This window comes from Petromyzon marinus, chromosome 60 (genome assembly GCF_048934315.1).
Source record: "Petromyzon marinus isolate PM22_M1 ecotype Great Lakes invasive population chromosome 60, UKy_Petmar_22M1.pri1.0, whole genome shotgun sequence".
NCBI lineage: Eukaryota > Metazoa > Chordata > Hyperoartia > Petromyzontiformes > Petromyzontidae > Petromyzon > Petromyzon marinus.
Genome location: NC_133726.1, coordinates 7,255,550 through 7,270,792, shown reverse-complemented (window position 1 = coordinate 7,270,792; position 15,243 = coordinate 7,255,550). Strand labels below are relative to the sequence as shown.

General features: G+C 49.6%; 1 protein-coding gene across 3 annotated transcripts in view; it reads right to left on the bottom strand.

Moving 5' to 3' along the window:
* LOC116955625 (type 2 lactosamine alpha-2,3-sialyltransferase-like) overlaps positions 1–12,922 on the bottom strand; it is a 91,017-nt gene extending 78,095 nt beyond the window's left edge. Inside the window, exon 1 of one of the 3 annotated variants that reach the window (XM_076053324.1) lies at positions 12,489–12,922. The gene's annotated coding sequence lies outside the window, so the exon portion shown is untranslated. The remainder of the gene's footprint in view (positions 1–12,488) is intronic. The other 2 variants (XM_032976811.2, XM_032976810.2) reach the window with 2 other exon arrangements.
* Between the last annotated feature and the right edge of the window lie 2,321 nt (positions 12,923–15,243).

Sequence of the window (15,243 nt, the reverse complement as noted above, 5' to 3'; positions counted from 1 at the left end):
GTAAGTCTTGGTTCATCTATGTAAGTCTATGGGTCAGGTGAAAGTGAGTCTATGGGTCTCTTTGTAGGTCTTGGTTCATCTATGTAAGTCTATGGGTCAAGTGAAAGTGAGTCTATGGGTCTCTTTGTAGGTCTTGATTCGTCTATGTAAGTCTATTGGTCAAGTGAAAGTGAGTCTATGGGTCTCTATGTAAGCCTTGGTTCATCTATGTAAGTCTATGGGTCAAGTGAAAGTGAGTCTATGGGTCTCTATGTAGGTTTTGGTTCATCTATGTAAGTCTATGGGTCAGGTGAAAGTGAGTCTATGGGTCAAGTGAAAGTGAGTCTATAGGGCAAGTGAAAGTGAGTCTATGGGTCTCTATGTAAGGGCAGTGGATGTGATTAGAGACAAGGCACGGAACAGAAGCTCGTGGAGGGAGAAGATCCCAGCAGCCCCTGCGACAGCGGGTTACTTTTTCGACGAACGAATCGTGAGCGCTCCGATTCATTTGAATCAATTACGGCCCAAATAGTTTACAGCTGCACAACTGCGGGTCATTTTCCGATCAACGTTGGTGAACGTATGACAAAGACGTCGCCGCCACATCATTGACATTGAGACGTCTGTAGAACGTGATGTCATCCACTGCGCTTGAGATGATGTTTGTGATAATAGTAATTACAACAATTTACACTTCTAAAGTGCCTGTCACCGTGAGGTAACAAGGCCGCTGTAAAACAGGCACAAATCACGTAGGCTGGCACGAACACAAATGCAATTCCAAACAAAGCATTCAATAATTAGATTTTTTATGAAACCTAAAAAATTATTACAGAAACTGATCTGATCTGGAAGCAGGAATTAAATAATGAAAACTGTTTTTTTTCTTCTCTGTATTGAGTCTGTGGACAGTGTTGAGCTTATGGACAGTGTTGAGTCTATGACCAGTGTTGAGCTTATGGACAGTGTTGAGTCTATGGACAGTGTTGAGCTTATGGACAGTGTTGAGTCTATGGACAGTGTTGAGTCTATGGACAGTGTTGAATCTGTGGGCAGTGTTGAGTCTATGGTGCAGTGTTGAGTCTGAGGGCAGTGTTGAGTCTATGGACAGTGTTGAGTCTATGGGCAGTGTTGAGGCTATGGGTAATGTTGAGTCTATGGGCAGTGTTGAGTCTATGGGCAGTGTTAAGTCTATGGGCAGTGTTGAGTCTATGGGCAGTGTTTAGTCAATGGGCAGTGTTGAGTCTGTGGGCAGTGTTTCGTATATTAGCAGTGTTAAGTCTATGGACATGATTGAGTCTGTGGGCAGTGTTGAGTCTATGGGCAGTGTTGCGTCTGTGGGCAGTGTTGAATCTATGGGCAGTGTTTAGTCAATGGACAGTGCTGAGTCTATGGTCCAGTGTTAAGTCTATGGGCAGTGTTGAATCTATGGTCCAGTGTTAAGTCTATGGGCAGTGTACGTGTGTATGTTGAACTGTTGTCGCACCGTACGTAGCCAACCGCACTAAACGGAGGTGCCGGGGGAAAGGAAACCAAAACTAAACGCAACACAAGAAGCAGTTGTAACAAAAAAAAAGTTTTCCATCTTAGAACCAATCTAGCAAACACTGGTTCGCAAAATTTCGCCCACAAAAACCAATTCCTGCTGCTGCCGACCGAACACGGGCAATGCCAATTCCCGGACTGATGGCGATTCCGTGCCGGGAAGTGATCCTGAACAGGTTTTGAGTCGCTCAGCAAGCACGGTGTGACGTAACGAGAACTTGAATCGGAGTCTTTATGTAGACAGGAGGGGGAATCCGATGAGCTATAAAGCTCTTTTTTCTCTCTCACAGATGTCCAGGAGGGGCAGGTCAGCAAGTTACATCCGAATTGTGTATTCTTATTATCATGTACTCTTACATAAGCGCACAACTTTATCTACCTGTGATGAACGCTGCACTTTCCGTCGTTAAATGCAGGGGGCGCTGTAAACCTACACGCGCCCCCTGCATGAACGACGCAGGCACAGGGACGGACGTTCGATCACGTTGGAATCGATCTGCAGACGGCGGTCTTCTCGCACGGCCAGCAGCTCGATGTCGCCTTATCTCGATCCCGCAATCCCCAACCAGGTGAAAGTCCGCATCGGACCGAACCCACGGCAAGGCCATCTACTTAACGACGAGAGAAAATTCACACGGAATGTCCTTTTCAATGAAGTTTTCCCAGATGTAAAATGATATAAGCTTTTAATGAAGAAATGCAATTATCTAATTCGAAACATAATACAATTCAAAGATGTTTCATTTTAAAAGGTCAAAACGGAGCATCGGGTGCTTGCGTGAACTTTTTTTCCGTGACTTTCCTGGCCGAGTGCCGTAAATGGTTGTGAGGGGCACCAAGGTGTCCCCGAACATCCCCTAGTTGTTTAATGTTTAATTTAATACGTATAATTAATCTATTACCGTTCTTCATTTATATGTTTCTCCTTATAAATGAATACATTTCAAAGATTGCTCGCCTGTCGTCTTAAAATAAATCCTCAATTTCGTTCGTGAAATCAGTTTTAACGTAATCGAAATAACACGACGTGATTTGGGAAAACAGATGTAATCATCAACCCGTCTGTGCTGACTTTGAGCCACCCTGTCTATCTCAACAGGTTCCGGGTTCATCTGAACCTAGGTCGACTCAGCCTTAAATGAGGACCTGGTGCGGCGTGCAAATATCGCCACTGGGGAGACAAAGCCAGCTCGTGTGCAGTGCCGGCCTGCACAGGTGCTAATCGCTAACAGCATTTGCCCCAACAGTATGTTACAGGCCCTACGGGGGATCTTTATCTTACATCCTGTTACCAAATCACCTCCGGAATGAATGCACTCGATCTCACCAGATCTCGGAAGCTGAGCAGAGTTTTAATATTGTGTATTATTATTGCTGTTGTTGTTGAGCTCGTATAGCCAGGAGGGTGCACGCCATGTCTTTGTTCCTGCAGCAGGCAGTGGGGCGATGCTTGCACGGGGCGCCAGTTGGATCGTCAACAGCGCGGGTGTCGTGAGAGATGGCGACGTCTCAATGTCAATGATGTGGCGGCGACGTCTTTGTCATACGTTCACCAACGTTGATCGTAAAATGACACGCAGTTGTGCAGCTGTAAACTATTTGGGCCGTAATTGATTCAAATCAATCGGAGCGCTCACGATTCGTTCGTCGAAAAAGTAACCCGCTGTCGCAGGGGCTGCTGGGATCTTCTCCCTCCACGAGCTTCTGTTCCGTGCCTTGTCTCTAATCACATCCACTGCCCTTACATAGAGACCCATAGACTCACTTTCACTTGCCCTATAGACTCACTTTCACTTGACCCATAGACTTACATAGATGAACCAAGACCTACACAGAGACCCATAGACTCACTTTCACTTGACCCATAGACTTTACATAGATGAACCAAGACTTACATAGAGACCCATAGACTCACTTTCACTTGACCCATAGACTTTACATAGATGAACCAAGACTTACATAGAGACCCATAGACTCACTTTCACTTGATCCATAGACTTACATAGATGAACCGAGACCTACACAGAGACCCATAGACTCACTTTCACTTGACCCATAGACTTTACATAGATGAACCAAGACTTACATAGAGACCCATAGACTCACTTTCACTTGATCCATAGACTTACATAGATGACCCGAGACCTACATAGAGACCCATAGACTCATCCAGCAGTGACTAGATCACGACTGCTGCTTCGCTGTTGAGATTGTAAATGTTCTGGATTTACTCTTCAACACACTATCGGTGTTGCTGTACTCGTAACGAATTGGCACGTTCTGTTTAAGTGACAAACCATACTATTTGGCTGTGTCGGGTGATGGCGGGTGTAACGACACATTTTTTTTTGTTTACGCGTTCTATCCCAAACAAAACCTGTGTCATGGACGCTGTTAAGACTATTGTCTTTTGGTTCGTATTGTATTGCGCTCCTAGCTATGAACCCAGGCGCCCTTCGTAAAAATTACTTTGTATGCTCGCGGTTTATCGATGAGGGGTGTTTGTGATGGACTGAAATTTTAATCCGTTGGCACTTGCAAGCTGAAACATCTGGGCCGTGCGCTGGAATTGACAGAATGCGTGTGTGCGCACACGTGACTCACTGCTGCTCATCATCATCGTGGCCAGCCATAGACAGATTGATCCACTGTTGGATCAAAGGGTCCCCCCCCCCAACCCCATTCTACCCCCCATCCATCCATCACAATCGTGCGATGCCACGATCCATCCATCTCGTCGTTCCATCGCCACCACTCACGTTGCCTCCCTTGGCTGCGATTCCATCGCCAGAGTCCTTCTCCACTGACCACAATCTATTCTGGCCTATCTACAGTGAGGAAAAAAAGTATTTGATCCCCTGCTGATTTTGTACGTTTGCCCACTGACAAAGAAATGATCAGTCTATAATTTTAATGGTAGGTTTATTTCAACAGTGAGAGACAGAATAACAACAACAAAATCCAGAAAAACGCATATCAAAAATGTTATAAATTGATTTGCATTTTAATGAGGGAAATAAGTATTTGACCCCCTCTCAATCAGAAAGATTTCTGGCTCCCAGGTGTCTTTTATACAGGTAACGAGCTGAGTTTAGGAACACACTCTTAAAGGGAGTGCTCCTAATATCAGCTTGTTACCTGTATTAAAGACATCTGTCCACAGAAGCAATCAATCAATCAGATTCCAAACTTTCCACCATGGCCAAGACCAAAGAGCTCTCCAAGGATGTCAGGGACAAGATTGTAGACCTACACAAGGCTGGAATGGGCTACAAGACCATTGCCAAGCAGCTTGGTGAGAAGGTGACAAGAGTTGGTGCGATTATTCGCAAATGGAAGAAACACAAAATAACTGTCAATCTCCCTCGGCCCGGGGCTCCATGCAAGATCTCACCTCGTGGAGTTGCAATGATCATGAGAACGGTGAGGAATCAGCCCAGAACTACACGGGAGGATCTTGTCAATGATCTCAAGGCAGCTGGGACCATAGTCATCAAGAAAACAATTGGTAACACACTACGCCGTGAAGGACTGAAATCCTGCAGCGCCCGCAAGGTCCCCTTGCTCAAGAAAGCACATATACATGCCCGTCTGAAGTTTGCCAATGAACATCTGAATGATTCAGAGGACAATTGGGTGAAAGTGTTGTGGTCAGGTGAGACCAAAATGGAGCTCTTTGGCATCAACTCAACTCGCTGTGTTTGGAGGAGGAATGCTGCCTGTGACCCCAAGAACACCATCCCCACCGTCAAACATGGAGGTGGAAACATTATGCTTTGGGGGTGTTTTCTGCTAAGGGAACAGGACAACTTCACCGCATCAAAGTAACGATGGACGGGGCCATGTACCGTCAAATATTGGGTGAGAACCTCCTTCCCTCAGCCAGGGCATTGAAAATGGGTCGTGGATGGGTATTCCAGCATGACAATGACCCAAAACACACAACCAAGGAAACAAAGGAGTGGCTTCAAGAAGAAGCACATTAAGGTCCTGGAGTGGCCTAGCCAGTCTCCAGTCCTTATTCCCATAGACAATCTGTGGAGGGAGCTGAAGGTTCGAGTTGCCAAACGTCAGCCTCGAAACCTTAACGACTTGGAGAAGATCTGCAAAGAGGAGTGGGACAAAATCCCTCCTGAGATGTGTGCAAACCTGGTGGCCAACTACAAGAAACGTCTGACCTCTGTGATTGCCAACAAGGGTTTTGCCGCCAAGTACTAAGTCATGTTTTGCAGAGGGGTCAAATACTTATTTCCCTCATTAAAATGCAAATCAAATTTTGATTTAAAGCTTTCGTGACTGCAGTAATTCATATTCTTAGCTCTTTCGGTAAAGTCACGTTGAAGGGAAACAATAAAATAATAAATAAATTGTTTTATTATTTTAAAATGCAAATCAGTTTATAACATTTTTGACATGCGTTTTTCTGGATTTTTTTTGTTGTTATTCTGTCTCTCACTGTTCAAATAAACCTATCATTAAAAGTATAGACTGATCATTTCTTTGTCAGTGGGCAAACGTACAAAATCAGCAGGGGATCAAATACTTTTTTCCCTCACTGTATGGTGCTATGGAGAAGGGTCATTTTCTGAGACGTTGCCTGTTATATAATTTTGTTTTACTTTTAAAACCACAAAAACAAAGATCCCCCGACTGTTGGGGCACGTGCTGTTAGCGATTACCTATGAAGGCCGGCACGGCACGCGAGGGGGTGGGTGGCCAGCAACACGCAAGGCCGCCTTTGTCTCCCTAGTGGCGATGCTCACACATCACACCAGGTAGTCATTTGAGGCTGAGTCGACCTAGGGGAGGCCCAGGACCGGTTCAGATAATCGTCACTGGGTGTTGGCCACCACACACACGCGCACGTGGTGTTATTGCGGGATGTGTTCAGCTTCCGTCCGTAGTGTGTCCTGCCGAGGCCCCATTCACTTCGTCGACGGTTTGACATATGCGGGTTTGCCAGCTTCCCCTTCGCTGTTTCCGCGTGTTCCCTGGTCAATTTCTGAGTGCTGTACCGTATACACAGTGCAAATTCCGAGAACAAACCCCCTTATCTCGTGCGTCCGGGGGCGCGCGCGCGCGCTCTTTGGCTGCTGTTCCAGAGTTTTCCAAGCGTTTAACAGGAGCGTGTTGAAGGCGGCGTCTCTGCTGTATTCTTGAGTGCTCTTGCGCTAGCCTCCTTACACGCTGTGCCACGTGAATGCGTTGCTTTGCGGCTGTTGGGCATTTTCGGGGGAGCGGCAGTGGGAGCGGTTTTAACACGCGCTGCGCTACGAACCCGGCGGCCCGAGTTCGACTCCCGAGCTCACGGCCAACACCTAGTGACGAGTTTTTTCTTAAATCGATCCGAGGCCTCCCCTAGGTCGACTTGGCCTCAAATTCGGTGTATATATTAAAAAAAACATCGCCAGGAGGGAGACAAAGGCGGCCGGGCGCGGTGCTGGCGACCCACCCCCTCGTGTACAGTTCCGGCCTTCATAGGTGGTACTCGCCAACAGCACTTGCCCCAAAAGTATTAAAAAGGCTATACGGGGAGATCTTTATCTTTGTGAGCATTTTCTCTCTCGCGTTATCTTCTCTCTTCAATAATCCTCTTCATGAACGAAAGCAAAAGAATACCCCATCCTCAGCCAATCAGATGCTCGCACGGCGCGTAGCTGCTGAGACCCATTCCGCGTTGGTGTATGGAAGCGGTGTGTGCCCACGGACTCACGTGGAACTGATATGGAACAATTGATTTGGTGATGCTGCTGCTGTTGCTGCTGCTGCGTTGGCAGTGTTGCCCAAGCACAATCACACGAAACGAATCAACACGTTCGTCAACAACAAGAACGCTGCGTTGCCTTAACAGGCGACGTTTCGGGCAATGGCCCTTCTTCATAGCACATGGGTGATATACAACAAAACAGTTGTCAGGAAGGACAATTGCTCCCCTGAAAAATACAACTTCCCTGAGAATGAATTTAACTTTAAAATAATGTATCATGGGGCTATTTTTGTCAGTATCAAAGTATGAAAAAGGTATCCAATGACTTAGCTGCTCACCCCGAGCTATGGATGCCCTGACACGTGTGGCATTGCCCTTGTGCCGGCGGTGAGACCAGGCCACGAAGAAGGGCTGCTGTCTCTGCTGTAGGCCAATCGGTTTTCAAAGACAGTGCATCATATATTAATTACCAGAGCGTGTTTGTTCACCAGAAGTACTGTGTGTGGTTAATGAAGACTTGATTCCTTGCTAAAGCTTTCTTATTTGGTGTTTGAATCTCTTAACGCCTCCTGTTTTTTGTATTGACCCTCCCCCCCCCCCCCCCCCCCCAGAAAGGGTAACAACCTAGCTCTCGTTTTTCAAGGTTGAACCTTGAAATAATAGCCATAGGCGACGATGACTGAGGGCTACCAGGTGAGGTCAAGTTCAGGACACACGCAATATCTGGGGCACGTGGCCAGGATGGAGGATGAACTGTCACTGGCCGTGAAGGATGGCATTGGAGGTGACACTGTGGGGTGTTCTGGGGTGTTCCGGGGGGGGGGGGTGTTGGGTGCAGGTGGCGGGGGGTAAGACGAAGACCACGATCTTCCAAGTGGACATTAAACATTCAACACCGGCCGGGAAGGTGGAGATTGTCTCGGCTTGGAAGACGCAGAGAGACAGGGAAAACGCGGAGAGGCTTCAAGGAGACGTTCGTGGTGGTGGCAACGGCCCAAGCAGCCCCGCAAAGGCCAAGAAACCAGAGCACGGCACTGTAGCGATGTCCTGTAGCGTGTGCGCATTCTAGATGCCGTGTGAAGATATGCGCAACATTGTCTAGGCACATGGCAGCAGTATGTATGTCAATATATATGATGCGTGGTGAGCGGTTGGTGTAGCGGTTAGCGTGCTGTGCTACGAACCGGGCGACCCGGGTTCGATTCCCGTTCACGGCCAACACCGGTGAAGATTATCTGAACCGGTTCTAGGCCTCTCGACTCGGCTTCAAATGAGTAGCTGGTGCGACGTGTAAACATTGCCACTGGGGAGACAAAGGCGGCCGGGAGTAGTGTTGGCCACCCACTCCCTGGTATGCCGTGCCGGCCTTTATGGGTGTTCGCTAACAGCACTTGCCCCTACAGTCTGTTTTTGTACACTCAACACGTGTGTGCATACCAGCAATAGTGCACGTGTGGTGTACGTGTCCCGCTATACGGTGCACATTGACACGTGCATCGATGTTGAACTTCTTTCGCACAGTACGTAGCCAGCCGTGCTATCAACGTACAGGTATCGACAAATGATGGCTACGCTGCACAGATGATTCACAGCAAGGGTGAAACCGGAAAATAGTTGTACCGTCGTGCGGCTGTTGCGCGCTTCCGCTGAATAATAACACGGCCATCGTTTTGACTCTTTTGAGTTGGTGGTCTCGACAAGGCTGTGTGGCGACGTCGCGCGACGTGCAAGGCACGATGGGAGGACGGAACGCACGCATCCTACCGCCGAAATCGCGCCAATTGCCGTCGAGAAACCTCCGTCTGTGAGCGGTTATATTATTACGGTTGCGTTTTTTTGAGTAACCGGTAACCACTAATGATAAACGGTTACCGGTGTTAGCCGGCAATGAAAACAGGGGTTCGGATTCCAAATTTGACGTTTTCGTGACTGCAGGGATCCATGCGCTTTGGTTCTTTCGGTCAAGTCACGTAGGTGAAAATACAATAAAAATAAACTAAGTTAAATCACGACGTTGCGGAAGCAACACAAGCTTCCGTCATCATGCGGGACAACCATAGCAAAAAAAAATGTTACTGTAGTGGGCTACAGTAAAAAAAAATATTTCTGTAGTGGGCTACAGTAAATAAATATTTCTGTAGTGGGCTACAGTAAAAACATTTTGCTGTGGTTGCCCCGCCTGATGATGGAAGCGTGTGTTTGCTTCCGAAACGTCGTGATTTAATTGAGTTTTTTTTATTTTCACCTACGTGACTTTACCGACAGAACCAAAGAGTATGGGTGTTCAGATGTTCGAACACCAAATAAGATGTAGCTCTTGCAAGGAATCAGGTACCGCATGAACCACGCGTACTTGTGGTGAACATGTCAACAAAACACGCCCCGAGACACGCAGGGCGCTACCTCGGCGTCCGTCACGGTCAGCGGTAACAGCTGGGCTCGCGATTCAAGAGGGCACCGGTTCGATTCCCATATCCTGGTGCATCGGTGGAAACGACGGGTGGGCGAGATTCTGAGTCTACAAAGAGCCCCAAGCACCCCCCCCTACCCTCGCCTCTTGTCCACCCAGAGCAGTTTGGTCGGTAGGGCTGGTCGTGTGTGGGGGGGGGGTGAAGTGTGGGTACTCACACCAATCTCAACACGTCTGGTCGGCGTGGAAGAGTAGGCCAAATTTGAATTTGGGGGAGGGGTGAGGGGTGCCAAAGGTCAGGACACAAAGGGGGTTATTTTATTTATTTTAATAAATCACAAAGAGTTATTTCATTTATCTTGCCAAATGTTCAAGGTGACTTCCATGACTATCAATGCATGCAGGAATTCTCTTTCGAAATGGATTTAGGATCATTATTATTATTCTAAGATTGAAATTTGTAACACTTTGAAACATCCATCCACTACGTTTTGTCACAATTCCTTTGGCGCTAGCTGATCCCGTTTTGTAAACAACTGATGTGAGGTGACCCCTACAGGAATAATACATCGATCTACATGTAATTATAATCACATAGCTAACACATTAACTTAAATAATTCTCAATAATAATTTTTGAATTCCAGTGTTCATAGAAATAAAATGAGCCAATGTGTACTGACTTTTGGGCCACCTCTTTATTTCTTTACCCATTTATTTACTTGTTTCAATTACAGCTTCGGGAGCAGTGATTCAAATCGGCCGGCAAAACAGACACCGCACTATTCACGATCACGTTTAAAAAGTGTATTTGTAAAAAGTGTATTTGCTGTAACCCAGCCGAGAACTCGTCCGGGCCGGGATGAGTCTCACGCGCTCCGTATGACTCCCCCGGGGTGGAGTTATTCGTCCGCCGCCAGCGAGGATGCAATGCAGTCAGTTTCGCGGCTAACGTCAGTGGCGAGCGACACGGTAGAGGAGCAGGACTAGTCCCTCCACTGTATTCACCACTAACCACGGTCACATTCACGAACCCGCACAGACCAGCGCGGTGAAGTATGGTCAAATAAACCCCCACGACCGGACACGGTGTGGGGAGGCGTTCATCCAGCTGTGGATTGACAAAGGGTTGTGAACGAATACCCTGGGTGGGAGTGTGTTTGTGTGTGTTGACCGACAGTGTGGGGAGCGGTGGTGCAGCGGTTAGCGCTACGCTGCGCTTCGAAACCCGGCGACCCGAGTTCGATTCCCGCTCACGGCCAACACCCAGTGATGATTATCTGAACCGGTCCTGGGCCTCCCCTAGGTGGACTCAGCCTCAAATGAGTACCTGGTGCGGTGTGTAAACCATCGCCACTGGAGAGACAAAGGCGGCCGGGCGTGGTGCTGGCCACCCACCCCCTCGTGTGCCGTGCTGATCTTCATAGGTGCTCGCTAACATCACTTGCCCCAACAGTATATTTCAGGCTATATGGGGGATCTTTGTCTTTGTTTGTTGTAACCTACAGTATAGACCTTGTGATAATGTCACAAATGTGCATACTAAATGCACGTGCGCCAATATATGATGTGTACACTGTCACGTGCATGCGTACCAGTAATAGCACACAGATATAGTAGAGTGAATGTCTAGTGTATGTGTCGTGTATGTGTGCCATGGTACAGTGTACGCTGGCACGTCTATGAATGTTGAACTTCTTTCGCACCGTACGTAGCCAATCCTGCCAACGGGAGGTGCAGGGGAAGGGCAACAAACTAAGCACACAAAAAAATCAGTTCTAAAGAAATGAGTGTCGCTTGGCTTCCTAATACTGCATCGGTAACGCATAATCATGATCGACTCCACCAATGCATACTGATGCACACAGCCCGTGTAAAATATGTTTGTGCGTAACACAATACATGTAACCCACACGCGCGCACACGTATTCACATGTACACTAAGACAAAGATCCCCCCGTATAGGCATAACGTGCTTTTGGGAGCACGTGCTTTTTGGTGAACACCGATTAGGGCTGGCGCGGTGCACGAAGGGGTGGCTGGGCAGCACCGCCTTAGGCCGCCTTTGTCTCCCTATGGGCGATGCTCAAACACCGCGCCTGGCACTCAATGCAGGCCAAGTCGATCTAGAGGAGGCTCAGAATAGCGTCAGATAATCATCGCTAGTCGCGCGGCGCCCTGACCGCTGCACTATCGCTCCCCACACGCACGCAGACGCGCGCACTTCAACACTCGCATGTACTCACGCACACAAAGACAAAGAGCTCACCCCCCACTAAAGTCTTTAACAGTCTGGTAGGGCAAGTGCTGCTGATGAGCAGCTAAGAAAATTGACAGGGCGCACGCAGACGCGCGTACAACAACAACAACAGCAGCAACCGCCATTCGCCACCAAGTGGCCGTGATGTCACCACGGCGCCTGTGCCAGGCTAGGTGCACTTGAGGCCACGTGAATTGTCGAAGGGCTCAGTGAAAGGAGGTCACGGCAACGAACCCAGGTGCCATGGGTTGACCGACTGAGATGACTGGCAGATGCCCCCACCTGTGCTCCCCACTGTGCCAGCTCTCTGTGTTTTATCCACCCGACGCTCCCACTCGCTGCTCTGAGCGTCGCTCCTCTCGCCCTCCGCTGTTGCTGGTGGGCGACTGCCCAGGGGCAGCGAGCGTCCTCCACGGGCCGTCGACAACGTCCACTCGACCCCCCCCCCCCCCACCATCTTTCTGTATCAAAATCAGCCCATCGCTTCTCTAGCCCGTGCCGCGCCCGTACACACACACACACACATGTACGCACGCGTGTACTCACTCACACAGAGAGAGAGAGGGGGGTGCTGTACACGTCACTTACTTGTTGAGTCGCTGGCTTTTATATTAAATTCTTGCTGCCGCTGCTGTTGTTGCTGCTGCTGCCTGCGCTGCTATTACCCTAGTGCCCCGTTAGCAGAAGGCCATCTCAATTACTGGGTGGGGGGGGGGGAGACGTGATGCATGCCTCCTCTTGTCTCGCGGGGATGAGGTGCAGTGGGCACAACATGGACAAGTTGGTGGGCCCTCCGCTCAAGCTGGCTGGCTCGCTTGGCTTGCCCTGGCACTGCCTCTGGACCTATTCAGATGATTTACACAAAGCCGAGGCTGAGCTGTTGTCTCCGCGCGCGCGTGTCTCTGCGCCTCCTTTCTCTCGCTCGCTCGCTCGCTCCAGTCTCTCTGCGCCAGAGGCTGACGCTTTGCTTCTTTGCAGCAGCGGAATCGCTGGGAATTTAAATTATGTCCTGCCTCCCTCCTCCTCCTCTCCCTCCCTTCTCTCCACCACCACCCCCACCACCATCACCACTACCACCACCAACCACCAACCTCCCCTGCTGCTGCTGCAGCCCTATGCGTTTTATCCCCCGCCTCTGCACACACACAGAGCCCCGCTCGCCTCGTGCACACAACGCCTCTCCACAGCGCCACAAACACACGCTGCGTCGAGCGAGCACAACCACACGTAGCATCACACGCCGACTCGACCCAGCACAACCACGACCACTCTCATCAGCAGCATCACACGCTGACTCGACCCAGCACAACCAAAACCATTCTCATCAGCAGCATCACACGCTGACTCCAGCACAACCACAACCACTCTCATCAGCAGCATCACACGCCTACTCCACCCAGCACAACCACAAACACTCTCATCAGCAGCATCACACGCCGACTCCAGCACAACCACAACCACTCTCATCAGCAGCATCACACGCCTACTCCACCCAGCACAACCACAACCACTCTCATCAGCAGCATCACACGCCTACTCCACCCAGCACAACCACAACCACTCTCATCAGCAGCATCACACGCCTACTCCACCCAGCACAACCACAAACACTTTCATCAGCAGCATCACACGCCGACTCCAGCACAACCACAACCACTCTCATCAGCAGCATCACACGCCTACTCCACCCAGCACAACCACAACCACTCTCATCAGCAGCATCACACGCCTACTCCACCCAGCACAACCACAACCACTCTCATCAGCAGCATCACACGCCGACTCTACCCCAGCACAACCACAACCACTCTCATCAGCAGCATCACACGCCGACTCCAGCACAACCACAACCACTCTCATCAGCAGCATCATACGCTGACTCCACCCAGCACAACCACAACCACTCTCGGCACCACCACCAGAAATACCACGAGCCTCCTGAATCACCACCACCACCACCAAAAGCAACAATAGCGACTCGCCAGCATTAGCAGCAACACCACCAGCACAAGCATCAAGCGGCACCAGCGCAAGCACCAACTCAACCATCACCACGAGCAATCATCTTCACCACCACAAAGACAAAGATCCCCCGTATAGCCTTAACGCGCTGTTGGGGCAAGTGCTGTTAGCGAGCAGCGCCTATGAAGGCCGGGCAGGGTACACCACTACCACCACCACCACTAGCACCACCGCCAACAACAACACGAGGATCACCACCCCAACCAGCAAGCACCACCACCACCAACAACAACAACAGGAGTATTGCCATCGACCCCACGCGGCTGCTGGCTCCCTGCCTGCCTTCATCTCTCCCCTCCTCCCTCTCCCTCCTCTGCTGCTCTGTCCTCCATTCTTCCTCCACTCCCCTCACCCCTCCCCCGGCTCGCCCCGACCTCAGCACCACCGCCACCCACCCCGCTACCTCCCTAGCACTTGGAGGAATGGAGCGGGGGGGGGGGGCGGTAGACACTGGGGAGGAGGGTTGAGGGGCTATGGGGGGGTACGAAGGGAGCAGTTACATTGTTGGGGGGAGGGGCGTGGAGTAAAAGAATGACGCGTTGGGCCCTCCGTGTCGTGAGCCGCAGTCCGCACGGAGTAACGCGACTCAGATGAGAGACGTTGAGTTTTCAATTTGACCGTGCCGATGTCTGTGAGCTGCCGCCGTTCGTTCGTGCGGGTCACGGGGGGACTGGCGTCATTCGTGACGCAGACCCCGCCGCTTCTCGCATGCACCACGTGGCATTGCGGCTCTTGAAATATTGAGTGGAGGAGGAGGGGGGTGTGGTGGGTATTTTTTTACCGAGTTTTTAAATGAATGAGTTATTCTTGTTGCTTTCATCGCCGGCTCCCGGTGGAGGTGAATAAACGGAGTAACGAATGCCACCAACACCACCACCACCGTCATCTTCATAATCATCGTAAAACATACTATCTCACATTGAGTTTTTAAAAAAATATATATATAATTTATCGCATTGACTGGCTCGTTTATGGATGGGTTTCTTTTTCACCATGGAAAATGACGAAATTATATTGACCGTTTTGAGAAGGGTTGGCCAACAGTTGTTTAAACGCTCATTTGAAATTGGCTGAAAACATCTTGATATGTAGAGGACTGCAGAGCTTGGGAAATTGCTAGTAGTGTCGGCTCACTGCGTTGCATGAAGCTGATGGATCTCTATGCAACTCTATGGTTCTCTATGTAACTCTATGGAGTCTCCATGTAACTCTACGAGTCTATGCAACTCTATGGACATCTACGTAACTCTATGGGTCTCTATGTGATTCTATGGAGTCTCCGTGTAACTCTATGAGTCTCTGTGCAACTCTCTCGATCTCT